This window comes from Cynocephalus volans, chromosome 13 (assembly GCF_027409185.1).
Source record: "Cynocephalus volans isolate mCynVol1 chromosome 13, mCynVol1.pri, whole genome shotgun sequence".
Classification (NCBI taxonomy): domain Eukaryota; kingdom Metazoa; phylum Chordata; class Mammalia; order Dermoptera; family Cynocephalidae; genus Cynocephalus; species Cynocephalus volans.
Window position 1 is genome coordinate 92,735,950 of NC_084472.1, and position 14,216 is coordinate 92,750,165.

General features: G+C 36.9%; 1 pseudogene; it reads left to right on the plus strand.

The window, feature by feature from the left end:
- The first annotated feature begins 11,408 nt into the window (after window positions 1-11,408).
- On the plus strand, window positions 11,409-13,765 carry LOC134361727 (V-type proton ATPase 21 kDa proteolipid subunit c''-like; annotated as a pseudogene).
- The last annotated feature ends 451 nt before the right edge of the window (window positions 13,766-14,216 follow it).

A 14,216-nucleotide genomic window follows, 5' to 3' on the forward strand; every position in this document is an offset into this window, starting at 1 on the left:
AGGTGCACTAAACCTAAAGTCAGTGATACACAGCAATCAAATGACAAGCCAATTTAAAAATAGGTATAGGGCTTGAATAGACATTTCTCCAAAGAATATATATAAATGGTCAATAAGCACATGAAAAGATACTTCACATTATCAGTCATTAGGGAAATGCAGATCAAAACCACAATCAGATACCATTTCACACTCACTGTGATAGTGCAATCAAACCAAACACAAGTGTTGGCCAGAATATGAAGAAATTCAAATACTCATTAACTGCTAGTGAGAATGTAAAATGGCAAAGCCATTTAAGAAAACAGTATAGCAGTTTGTTGAAATGTTAAGTGTGGTTGTCATATAACCCAGCAATTTCATTCCTGGGAATATACCCAAGAGAAATTAAAAAATCTGTCCACACAAAGATTTATATGTGAATGCTTAAAACAGCATAATTAATAATAGCCCAAAAGTGGAAAACAACTCAAATGTTTAGCAATTTATGAACAGATAAGCAAGATGTGGTATATTCATATGATGAAATATTATTTCAGACATTAAGAGGGAGTACTAATACATGTTATAACATGGATGAACCTTGAAGAAATGATAAGCGAAAGAAGCTAGACACAAAAGCACCCCTATTGTAAGATCCCATTTATGTGCAATGTCCAGAATAGACAAACCCAAAGAAACTGAAAGAATAGAGAGTTTGTGGGGTGATAAAATGTGCTAAATTAGATAGTGTTGATAACTGCAGAACTCTGTGAATGTACCAAAAACCAGAGCTGTATATTTTAAAAGGGTCAATTTTACAGTATGTGAATTATAAATAATTCATATAATTGTTTTGAAAGCTGTTTTTTAATGTTTATTGATTTAATGTTGCCTCATTTCTGTTAATCTAATAAAAGATGTTTTTTTTAGAAAAAATTACTTATGCAAACTTATACAGTCTTCTTAACTATTTTACAGTCACTTTCATCAAAAGTAATAATGCAAAAATTAAACACCCAGGAAGTTATATAGTCTCTGGTAAGAACATAGACTCTGAAATCAGGCAAACTGAGTAGAGACCCAGTTTCATCACACAGAAACAATGTGACTTTGGACAAATCATAGCTTCTCTGAACTTTTTAGCCATCTCTAAAATAGGAATAATACTTATCATAGTTGCTATAAAGGTTAAATAGGATAATAGAAAAAAAAAAAAAAACTCCTTAGCTAAAGTGACTGACATGAATGTTAGGTATTATTCTTTGTATTATTAATATTATTGGTGGCTAATAATATTGTTTCCTACTAATAATATTAATACTATGATCAAGACCATGGCCCAGTCCCCTGAAGGTCTTACAATCTCGTAGCACATTCTAGGTGGTTGGTATAAATTACCCTTACGTTTTCTTAGTGCACTTATTAACTTGAAAAGTGTGTTGAAGATGAAAATATTTAAAGTCAGTATGTTGTAGTTTTGTTTGCTTGCTAAAATTAAAACACACACACACAAATGCTCTTACACACTTAAAGATTTTTCCAAGGACAGCTCTCAAATTTGTAGGTCTGATATTTACAAAGCCAAGTTCACTTCTGTCACTTACACCCTCCAGCCTCCATGGACACTTTGTTATAAAAGGAAAAAGGCAGCTCAGGGATATTTCTCTCAGTAGCACAGTCCTCTCTACTGCCCCTAGCAGTGTCCTAGGATTCTGTCATCAAAAAGAAGCAATGACATCCCTCTAGGTTTTCCCCAGATAAAGTTTTCCTTACAAATGTTAGCAGTCTTCTATTGCCAGATATTTTTGCAATAAAACTAACATGCAAAGAATATTTGTAAATTTTAAGAATTTTACCAAGTTCTCGATTTTTGCTTCATTTCTGAGGTAGTAAGTGAGTGTGGGACTCAGTGAATAACCCCTTGTCTGGATCTGCATTGTGAAGACCTTCAAGATGGCCCATCTTCCTGGTCTGTAGATGTGATTCAGGTCCAACAATAGGTGTCTTCTGACCTCTAGACTGGGTGATACCTCAGACCACTAGGTACATCTTTTACAAGTACGAATTGAGACACATAAATACACACGCTGAGTACTATAACCAAAAGCATCTTGAATGACAAGATAGAAGCAAATTTTTAAAATTATTTTTTTATTTGACAAAAATTATATATATATTTATCATGTACTACATGTTTTTGAAATACATATAAACTGGAATGACTAAATCAAGCTAATTAACATACATTACCTCGCATATTTTTTTGAGGCAAGAACACTTAAAACCTACTCACAGCAATTTTCAAGAATGCAATACTTGTTATATACTTGTTATATTGGTGACTATAGTCATCACAAGATCTTTTGAATGTATTGCTCTTATTTCTGAAACTTTGTGTCCTTTGTCCAACATCTTTGAAACCCACCCCTCCTCCATCACCCCTCCACCCTTGCCAAGTCCCTGGTAACCACCATTCTACTCTCTGCTTCCATGAGTTCAACTTTTTTAGATTCTGCATAAAAGTGAGGTCATGTGGTATTTATCATTCTGTGCCTGGCTTATTCACTAAGCATAATGTCCTCCAGATTCATCCGTGTTGTCACAAATGACAGGATTTCCTTCTTTCCTTTTGAAGGCTGAATAGTGTTCCATTGTGTACATATTCCACATATTCTTTATCCATTTATCCCTTTCTGGACACTTAGGTGGATTCCATGTCTTGGTTATTGCAAATAATGCTGCAGTGAACATGAGAGTGCAGATGTCTCTTCTACATACTGATTTAATTTCCCTTGGACATATACCTAGAAGTAGGATTGCTGAATCATATGGTAGTTCTAGTTTTAATTTTTTAAGGAACCTCCATACTGTTTTCCATAAGGGCTGTACTAATTTATATTCCCACTAACAGTGTAAAGGGTTCCCTTTTCTCCAAACCCTCACCATCATTTATTATCTCTTGTCTTTTTGATAATAGCCATTCTAACAGGTGTGAAGTGATATCTCATTGCATTTCTCTGATGATTAGCGATTTTGAGTATATTTTCATATACTTGTGATCATTTGTAGGTCTTCTCTTGAGGAATGTCTATTCAGATCTTTTGCCCATTTTTTCATCAGGTTATTTATTTTCTTACTACTGACTTATTTGAGTTCCTTATACATTTTGGATATTAACCCCTTATTAGATGTATGGTTTGCAAAAATGGTTTGTAAATATTTAACCAGTGACATCTTGAATTATAAGATTGCAAGATGCAAATTTAAAGGGTACCTTCTTAGAATATAATTCTAGGACACTTTTTAGTTCCAAAAGTCTATTCAAATTGAATGGTGCTGGCAAGTGATAAATGGATCATTTTGAGATAATATAGTAAAAGATAACAGAGAGATACATTATCTATTAATTTATTGTTTTGATTGCTATTGTTATTACTATCACTAGTGACTTTAGGACACTATTGCTAAAACCATAGCCTTGACTTTCAAGAGGATTATAGGTGGTTATTTTAGCTGTTGTTTAGATAATAAAGAAATATGGGGCAGGCTGGTTAGCTCAGTTGATTACAGTGCAGTGTTATAACACCAAGGTCAAGGGTTCAGATCCCCTTACCAGCCAGTCACCAAAAAAAAAAAAAAGAAAGAAAGAAAGAAAGAAAAGAAATACATTCACATTTTCAGACTGCTTTGAAAAAGAAATTGCTATGGGAGCATAAAAGAGCATATTATGGACTGAATTGTATCCCCTAAAATTCATATGCAGAAGTCCTAACTCTGAGTATCTCAGAATGTGACTATATTTGGAGATAGGGCTTTTAAAGAGGTGATTAAGTTAAAATGAGGTAGTTAGAAGCCCTATACCAATCTAACTGGTGTCCTCTTAAGAAGAGGAAAATTAGATGCACACAGGAGACACCAGGGATGCATATACATGCACACAGGAAAGGCCATGTGAGGACACAGAGAGAAGGCAGCCATCTGCAAGCCAAAGAGAAAGGACTCAGGAGAAACCAAACCTTCTGGCATCTTGATCTTACTCTTCCAGCTTTCAGTACTGCAAGAAATTAAATTTCTGTTGTTTAAGGCACCCAGTCTTTGGTATTTTATGTTAGCCTGAGAAAACAATACACTTTGTGGAATTCCAGTTAGAGGAAATAGCGAGAACACCATCCTGGAAGCATGAAAGCACGTTGAACAGGCCGGGAATAGCCTGTCAGGCAAGAGCTGGAGGAGAAAAGACTGGAGATGTGGGTAGGGACCTTGTATTACAGGAACTTGTATACTGTTCCTTTTAGGAGCTTTGATTTCTCGTATTTAGAACCTAAGGCCATTAAATGTAGAACTCTAGGTGGTTTTTTTTTTTAAATTGCTTATTGTTTTTATTACAAGAACTGAGCTCATTTTCAAGAAACACGGTGAAGTAAAAAGCATAAATAAAACAAATATACTAAATATGCATTAAAGATCAATGAGTTTATCAGAAGAGCAATAAATTCAGATTTGCCTGTTACATCAAAACACTGTTATCTGACTAACATATGGGAAACAGGGGAGAGGAAAAGACTGGAGAAAGGTCAATTTGCAAGCAAGAAACATCAGAAGCAGAAGAAGGCACAATTGGAGAGAGAAGAATAAGGAAATGTTGAGATAAAATGATCAGACAATGGTGATGTGCGGGGAGAGGAAGAGGAGGAAACATCTAGCAGGATCCTCGGGGTTTCAGCTTGGTGGAGTGAATGGATTGTGATGTGACTGAGAGAGATGGGAACCAGGAATGGAGGAAGAGTAGCCAGAAGAAGAAACTACATGATGATTCAGTTTAAGATAAGAATTATTTTGAAATGGCAGTTGTGCATATTGGGGGGGAAAAAAATGAAAAGTGAGCTTAATCAAATTTCACTGGGGAAGCTAAGAGTTGTACAGAACTCACATTCCAAAATGTTAATGATTTCTTAAAATAAATTAACTCTATGTTGCAAAATAAGTCAACATACACAGAGAGGAGGACAGAATTTTAACAGGTTAATGTAAAATGATTTCATTATATTTTCCACTTCCCAAATTGACTAGTAAGCTTATGACAAAATCAAAATATACAGACATATGAAAGCTATTTTCTATCTAGCAGTCAAGTATTTATTTGCACAGAAGATTGATGGTGATCAAGAATGTCCAGCCTAATCTTTGAAATAATTAGGGATTCAGAGGCCTGCTATGTAGAAATTTCTCTAGCCAAAGAAATAATCATAGTTGTAAAATAGCTGACAAGCCATTTATTAAAACAGCAGTCGACTAATGCTTCTCCTTGTTTCAAGGTTACATTATAAATCAATTTAGAGAGGCAAAAACCTTTGTAGGAGACCTGTAGGAGGATGAGCAGAACAATTTAAACTATAAAAAAAAGTTCTAAAGTGCATACCTTACTTACAGAAAGAATGAGATTTAAAAGGATGATAATGAACAGAAATTAACGCAGCTGGCATCCAGTGAGTTTCAATTGCAAAGATCATATAAATTGATTTATAGTGTTCCCATGTGACTAATGAAAGTAAATTGGTGACCATATTGTTCTAAATGATTGCATTAGAGAACATTATTACTTTAGAGAAGCCCACATTAATAATAAAATCATTATCACCAAAGAATTAACAAAACACTAATTTTCAGTATCAACATTTGAGATTCTAATACTCATATTTTATTATTAACTATCTTTCAAAGTGAGTTTTCTTAACAAAGAAAACTCTAAAGAAGCATCCGTTCTGCTCTTCATTTTATTTTTCCCCTGGAAGAAAAGGGGGACTCAAAACCTTTTGATGTCAGCACTTAGAAAGGTTAATTATTCATACAGAACAATGAAGAGGAAGCACTAGATATAATTGGACATATGCTTCTCACATTTAAAGATAGGGGAGTAGATAATGATGTCCCTTTTGTGTCCTTCCAAGAGAAATACAGAGAACCAATAATGCCTCACATAAGTCTTAAGGAAGAAAACGTACAGCATGCACTTTTGCAAATCACTCACTAATCAACAAACAGGCTCAGAAGAAATGTGGTTTCAATAAAATGTTATCCTTTCACAGAGCTTAGATGTGGTCAAAGTTAGATAACTTAGAATCCAGTAAATTTGACATTCTTAATATCTAGAGATTAACAGGAAATTCTTACATATAAATTCTTACATGTGAAGTCCCTGGATACAGAGACTTCCTGATCAAGGAAACAGTTGAAAGGAATACACACAAAAAAATGAATCACAGAACATTTCTTCAATGAATTATGGTCCAGACTTGTTTGGAAATGATGACATTAATGTTCTTTTGCTCAAAACAAAGAAACTACATTGTAAACTGTGCAAAGAGAGAGAGAACTATACCTTTTTTGTTTACCTCTGTATTCCCAGTGCCTTGTGCAGTGTCCAGCACATAGCAGGTAGATGGGACATCACTATATGTTGAGTGAATGAACTTTGGAAAGGTCAATTCTAAGCCATGTATAAATAAGAAGTAATAGATATTCTTCAAATAAAGAACTCATCCATTTGTCAAATTGGTTTTATTTAATGCAAATTCTTTATTGAAGTATTAGATACAAAAAAAGTGTCTATCATAATGTACTTGCATGCTTCTTACCCACTTCCAGATTTACCTACCCTTGCTCCAAAAGTAACCACTCTACTGACCTCTAGTACCATTTCTACTGTTGATAACATGTAAGCAGTTTCCAGATTTGGGCTATTACTAATAGTGCTGCAATGAATATTCTTGTTATATCTTTTGGAGAACAAATATGCTCAGGTCTTCCATATATAACTAGAAGTAGAATTGCTCATTCTTTGGATATGTATATGATCAGTTTTAAAAGATATTTCAAACAGCTTTCCAAAGTGAAAGAGAAAACTCAAAAAAAAATTTTTTTTAGAGAGAAAATTAGAAAATTGGAGTTCTTTCTCAGATTGGGGTGGATGGGCAATATACTGTCTTCTACTTGGTGGCTTTGATTTTCACTCTGTTAATGGTATTGGGATGAACAGAAGTTCTTAATGTACTTCAACGATTGTTGATAAAATTTTGTTGGTACCTAGTAGTAAGCAGAATTGTGTTGGATGCTGACAATGAATAGGTAAGAAAAGTGGTTTTTTCCTGCAAGTAGTTCATATTTTAAGAAATGAATACATCATGGGAGTTGCCACCATGTGCCCCGAGACACCTGTGCACCAGAGCAGGTAGGCACCGCTGCTGGTCTCCCATCCCAGCCCAGTCCCCACGGCCCAGAGAAGCCCAAGCCTCCCTCCCACAGGCACTGAGGCAGCCATACCAAATTGGCAGTCCCAGCAGGATCCTAGCCAAACAATAGAATTGAGCAAGTGGACCTTGAAATCCCCTGCCACAGTGACTAAACACCAAAGGAAAGATACCAGAAATATGAAAAATCAAGAAAATACACCACCAAAGCGTAGTAATAACTCTCAAGCTCTAGATCCTATACAACAAGAAGCCCTTGAAATGACTGACAAAGAATTTCGAGTGATAATTCTAAGGAAACTAAATGAGATCCAGGAAAACTCAGCTAGACAACACGATGAAATGAGGAAAAGTATGCAGGATCTGAAAGAAGAAATGTACAAGGAAATCAATGCCCTGAAAAAAAAAATAGCAGAGCTTGTGGAGCTGAAGAATTCTTTCAACAAAATAAAAAAAAAAACAACTGAGAGTCTAACCAGCAGGCTTGAAGAAGAAGAAGAGAGAATTTCTGACCTTGAAGATGGGCTGTTTGAAATAGCACAGGCAGACAAAAAAAAAAAAAAAAAGAAGAAGAAAGAAAGAAAAAAGAATTAAAAACATTGAGGAAAATCAAAGAGAAATCAGACAGCCTTAAATACTCAAAGATCCAAGTCACGGATATTCCAGAAGGGAAGGAAAAAGGAGATTGCATTGAAAACATATTCAACCAACCAGTAGAAGAAAACTCCCCAGGTATAGGGAAAGACACAGATCTTCAGATTCAGGAAGCTCAAAGATCCTGAAATGTATTCAACCCAAAAAGGTCCTCTCCAAGACATGTTATACTCAAATTGGCAAAACTCAAAGACAGAGAGAGAATCTTAAAAGCTGCAAGAGAGAAGCATCAAGTCACCAATAAGGGAACCCCAATCAGACTAACATCAGACTTTTCATCACAAACTCTAAAAGCCAGAAAGAAATGCGATGATATATTCAAAATACTAAAAGACAGAGATTGCCAGCCAAGAATACTTTACCCAGCAAGGCTATCCTTCTGAAATGAAGGGCAAATAGTATATTTCTCAGACAAACAAAAACTGTGGGAATTCATCACATGACCACCCTAACAAGAAATTTTCAAGGGAGTACTGGGTTTGGTACATGAAGAATAACCACCACTGCCACAAAATCTCAAGAAAACCCAAAACCCACTATTAAAATTAAAATGCTAGCAGTGAAGAGAAAAAAAGAAAAAGAAAAAGTTTATCTACCACCCCAAGAAACCAACATATACAGAAGACAAACAGTAAATCAGAAAGAAAGTAACAAAAGACACTTAAGACATCCAAACAAAAATCAATAAAATGCTAGGAGTAAATCAACACTTTTCAGTAACAACTCTTAATGTAAAAGGATTAAATTCCCCACTCAAAAGACCCAGACTGACTGACTGGATTGAAAAGGTGGACCCAACTATATGCGGCCTTCTAGAGACTCACCTCACCTGAACAGACACACATAGACTAAGAGTGAAAGGATAGAAAAAGATATACCATGCAAATAGAAATTAAAAACGAGCTGGAGTGGCTATTCTTATACCTGATAAAATAGACTTTAAACCAAAAACCATAAAAAGAGATAATGAGGGCCACTACATAATGATAAAAGGATTGATCCATCAAGAAGACATAACAATCATAAATATGTATGCACCCAATTTTGGAGCAGCCAGATTTATAAAACAAACTCTATTAGACCTAAAGAAGGAAATAGACACTAATACCATAATAATAGCAGGGGACCTGAACACCCCACTGTCAATATTGAACAGATCATCTAGGCAAAGAATCAGCAGAGAAACACAAGATCTAAACAATACTCTAGACCAATTGAACTTGGCAGATATCTACAGAACATTCCATCCAACAACCTCAGAATATTTATTCTTCTCATCAGCACATGGATAATTCTCCAGGATAGATCACATATTAGGTCACAAATCAAGTCTCAACAAATTCAAAAAAATTGGAATTATCCCATGTATTTTCTCAGATCACAGTGGATTAAAACTAGAAATGAATAACAAATGAAATTCTGGAAACTATACAAACACATGGAAATTAAACAGCATTCTACCTAATGACATATGAGTCCAAGAAGAAATTAAAAAGAAAATCAAAAAATTTATTGAAACTAATGAAAACAACGATACATCATACCAAAACCTGTGGAATACTGCAAGAGCACTATTAAGGCGGAAAATTATCACATTGAATGCTTACTTCAGAAGAAAGGAAAGATGGCAAGTAAACAACCTAGTACTTCACCTTAAAAAACTAGAAAAACAAGAATAATCCAAACCCAAAGTTAGTGATGGAAAGAAATCATTAAGACCAGAGCAGAACTTAATGAAATAGAAGCCCAAAAAACAATACAAAAGATCAATGAATCAAAAAGTTGGTTTTTTGAAAAGATAAATAAAATTGACAAACCAATAGCAAGGCTAACTAAAAAAAAGAAGAGAGAAGACCCAAGTAACAAAAATTAGAAATGAAAAAGATGATATCAGAAATACAAGAAATCATTACTGACTACTATAAACAACTATATGCCAACAAATTTGAAAATCTGAAGGAAATGGATAAATTTCTGGATGCACACAAACTACCAAAACTGAGCCAAGAAGATGTAGAAAATCTGAACAGACAAATAACAATAAAAGAGATTGAAGCTGTTATCAGAAGGCTCCCAACAAAGAAAAGCCCAGGACCAGATGGGTTCACTGCAGAATTCTACCAAACCTTCAAAGAGGAATTGATACCAATTCTCTACAAACTATTCCATAAGATTGAAATGGACGCAAATCTCCCAAACTCATTCTATGAAGCAAACATCATCCTGATACCAAAACCAGGTAAAGATATAACCAAAAAAGAAAACTACAGGCCAATATCCTTGAAGAATATAGATGCAAAAATCCTCACTAAAATACTAGCAAACAGAATACAGCAACACATACGTAAAATTATTCATCACGATCAAGTGGGATTCATCCCAGGGATGCAAGGTTGGTTCAACATGTGCAAATCAATAAATGTGATACACCATATTAATAAACTCAAATACAAGGACCATATGATCATCTCTATAGATGCTGAAAAAGCATTTGATAAAGTTCAGCACTCATTCATGACAAAGACCCTCTATAAGTTAAGTATAGAGGGAAAGTATCTCAACATAATTAAAGCCATATATGACAAACCCACTGCCAATATCATCCTGAATGGGGAAAAGCTGAAAGCTTTTCCTTTAAGAACAGGAACTAGACAAGGATGCCCACTCTCACCACTCCTATTCAACATAGTGTTGGAAGTACTAGCCAGAGCAATCAGAGAAGAGAAGGAAATAAAGGGCATCCAGATTGGAAAAGATGAAGTCAAACCATCTCTGTTTGCAGATGACATGATCCTGTATATCAAAAAGCCTTAATTCTCTACAAGAAAACTGTTAGAGTTGATAAATGATTTCAGCAAAGTTGCAGGATACAAAATCAACACACAAAAATCAGTAGCATTTCTATACTCCAGCAATGAACGTGCAGAAAAAGTCAAGAAAGCTAGTCCATTTACAATAGCCACCAAAAGAATAAAATACTTAGGAATAAAGTTAACCAAGGATGTGAAAAATCTCTGTGGTATATCTACACAATGGAGTACTACTCTTCTATAAAATATAATGAAATACTCCCCTTCGCAACAACATGGATGGACTTAGCGAAAATTATATTAAGTGAAACAAGTCAGGCACAGAAAGAGAAATACCACATGTTCTCACTTATCTCTAGGAGCCAAAAATAGATAAATAAATACACAAACAAATGGGGGATGGGAGGTTAGGCCAGGAAGAAGACACAAAAACCACAATTCCTTGAAGTTGTTAAGACAAGTGAACAGATATGAGGTTGATGGGAGGGAAGAGAGAGAGGGAGGATTTGGTAAAGGGACACAAAAATCAATCACATTGTATATTGATAAAATTAAATTAAATTACAAAAAAGAAAGAAAGAAATAAGTCAACCCAAACAAATAGAGTTGGTTAATATACAGATCAGCGATCCATAACATGACTTAGAATTTAAGTGAGCTGATCCATAAATACACATTATTTTTTAAAAGTTATGGTATACAGAACAGTTGTGGAATGAAATTTGTAAAAGTGAAGCTCATGGTTGTGAAGTCTGTCAACAGGAGAGACAAGTACAGTTCTGATTTGCTGCAGCAGCAGACTGCGTATGGTAGCATGTCCGTGCAGTGAGTGGAATTTCATCAGAGTTAACACTGTGGGGAGCAGACTTACAAAATAAGAAAGTGACCTGGAGACGGAAGGTCAGTAGTAAGGGCTGAGTGAAGTCCCTTTGCTTCACATTTTCTTGCAACTACCACTCCATTTTTCCTCTCCCTCTTCTTGCCACTTCCATTTCTGGTTTCTCCTGCACCCACTTCAATTATTCTTTTCTCTTCACACCTCCACAGAAACTATTCTTGTCGAGGTTATCGCTGATATTCAGTTTGCCAAATTAAATCAGTTCTAAGTTCATGTATTATTCACTTCTTGGGAGAGTTCACAATAGTTGATTACTATTTCCTTAAAATTCTTCATTTGGTTTTCAGGATAACATGGTTTCCTGTTTTTTTCCCAACTAACTGGCTAATTCCCTTGCTCTGTTTTTTGGATCTGATTTATTTTCCCCACCTCTAAATTTTGAAGAAATTTCAAAATCTCAGTTTTTAAACCTTTCTTAAAACTTTTCTATTGATTCACTCTTTAGCTGTTCTCATCCAATCCTACGGCTTTAAATAATAGCTCTATGCTGACGAGGTGCAAAAAGCATTATCTCCTACTTTGAGTTTGCTGTTGGACTGTAATCATGCATATCCTAATGCCTATTGAATATATTCACTTGGATGTATAATAAGCATTTCAGACTAATATGTTCAAAAAATAAAATATTAATTTTTTGTTCTAAAACCTATTCCCTGCCCAAGTGTCCCTTGTAAATGGCATCAGTTGCTCAGGTCAACACCTTTGAAGGTGTCATTAACTCTTTTTCTTTTATGTTCCACATCCAATCCATCTTGGAAAAATCCACCCTGGCCTGGCTGATTGTTTATTTCTCTTTCCATCCTGGCCCCTCATTGTCTCTTCCCCACAGAATAGCGTGTTTAAGACATAAATCATGTCTGCTTGGCTGAACATTTTCTTTGGGCATCCCAACACATTTAAAATAGAATCTGAAGTCCTTTGCATGGGGTAGCAGGTCTTGTGTGACTTGGTGACTGTCCACCCTCCTCACCCCTTCTGCTCCAGCCCACTGGCCTCTGGCCTTGCCATCGTCTGCCTGAAATGCTCTCCCATCAGGTCTCTGCAGTGCTCCCCACCTCCTCACTTCCTTCTGTCCTCTGCTCATGCTCTGCCCCCTCATTTCCCTTACTCCCCATTACTTGATGAAAAATCGCAACCTCATCCCTGTCAACATCATTCTCTTCACCTTTCTTGTCACTATTTCACATGATGTATCTATTTGTGTCTTTGTATATTGTCTGTCTGCTTCTGCTGGAACATTATCTCTAAAAAGGCATCATTTTTTTCTGCCCCCCCCCCCACTTTTTTTTACTGCATACACAACACGGAAAACAGTACCTAGCACAGGATAGGCTTTCAGTACATAGTGTTCCATGAATAAGACACGACAATTACTCACAAACCGTGAGTCAGTATGAGCCAGTTACTTCACATTCATAAAAATAAGAGCAGGAGAAAACTCAGCCACTATAGGTTTTTGTTGTTGTTTAACAGCAATTTATATTTTTTGCCAAGAAATTAGCTCAGTGGCTGAATCAGGTGTCGCTGCAGGGTAGAGTGGTTTTAGCTTTGCCCCCACCTATCTGACCCCCACTGTCGTTGCAGCCAGGTTGGGGCTGGCACTGCTGTACTCTGGGGTCTTCAAAGCCTTCTGGGCCTACGCCCTGGTCGTGGGACTCTCCTACACCATTTTTGACTTAGGTTTCCGCTTTGGTGTGGCATCGTTCCTGACCCTGGGCGCTGGCCTGGCTATCTCCCTGTCTGTGGTTGGGGCAGCCAGGGGCTTCTATGTCACTGGCTCGTCAGTCACTGGAGGAGGGGTGAGGGCCTGCAGGATCAAGACCAAGAACCTGGTCAGCATCATCTTCTGGGAGGCTGTGGCCATCTATGGCATCATCATGGCAATTGTCATTAGCAACATGGCTGAGCCTTTCAGTGCCACTGACCCTCATGCCATCGGACAGTGAAACTACCATGCAGGCTACTCCATGTTTGGGGCTGGCCTCACAGTGGGCCTGTCCTACCTCTTCTGTGGTGTCTGCATGGGCATCGTGGGCAGTGGGGCTGCCCTGGCTGATGCTCAGAAGCCCAGCCTCTGGCAAGATTCTCATTGTGGAGATCTTTGGCAGCACCATTGGCCTCTTTGAAGTCTTCATCTCAGTCCTCAGACTTCCAGTGTGAAGATGGGTGATTAGATGATCAGAGTGGGTGGGGCTGTGCTCCACTATTATTTATTGCTGGTTTTCCTGGGACAGCTGGAGCTTTCAGGGGGCTTGGTGTTCAGGGCCCTCCCTGCACTCACCTCTCACTGCCTGTTGACTTGGAGGCTCTGCAGTCCAGGCTGAATCCTCAGCGTGGGGAGTGGGCCAATGATGGCGACTGTGTGTGCAGCTGTGCACCTATGATCCCACCTCCACCCCCAACCCATCTTCCCTGTATTTGTGAAATAAACGTGGTATCTGTCCAGGTCAGTGAAAAAAAAAAATTAGTTCAAATTGGCTGCCTGCTTAGCTCAGTTGGTTAGAGTGCTGCCTTGTAACACCAAGGTCAAGTGTTTGGATCCCCATGCCGAAGAAATAGCTCAAATTAAGTACAATGAAATTTTTAACTCTTTCGTGTCAACCGAAGGTGGTCCTTCATTGGCAG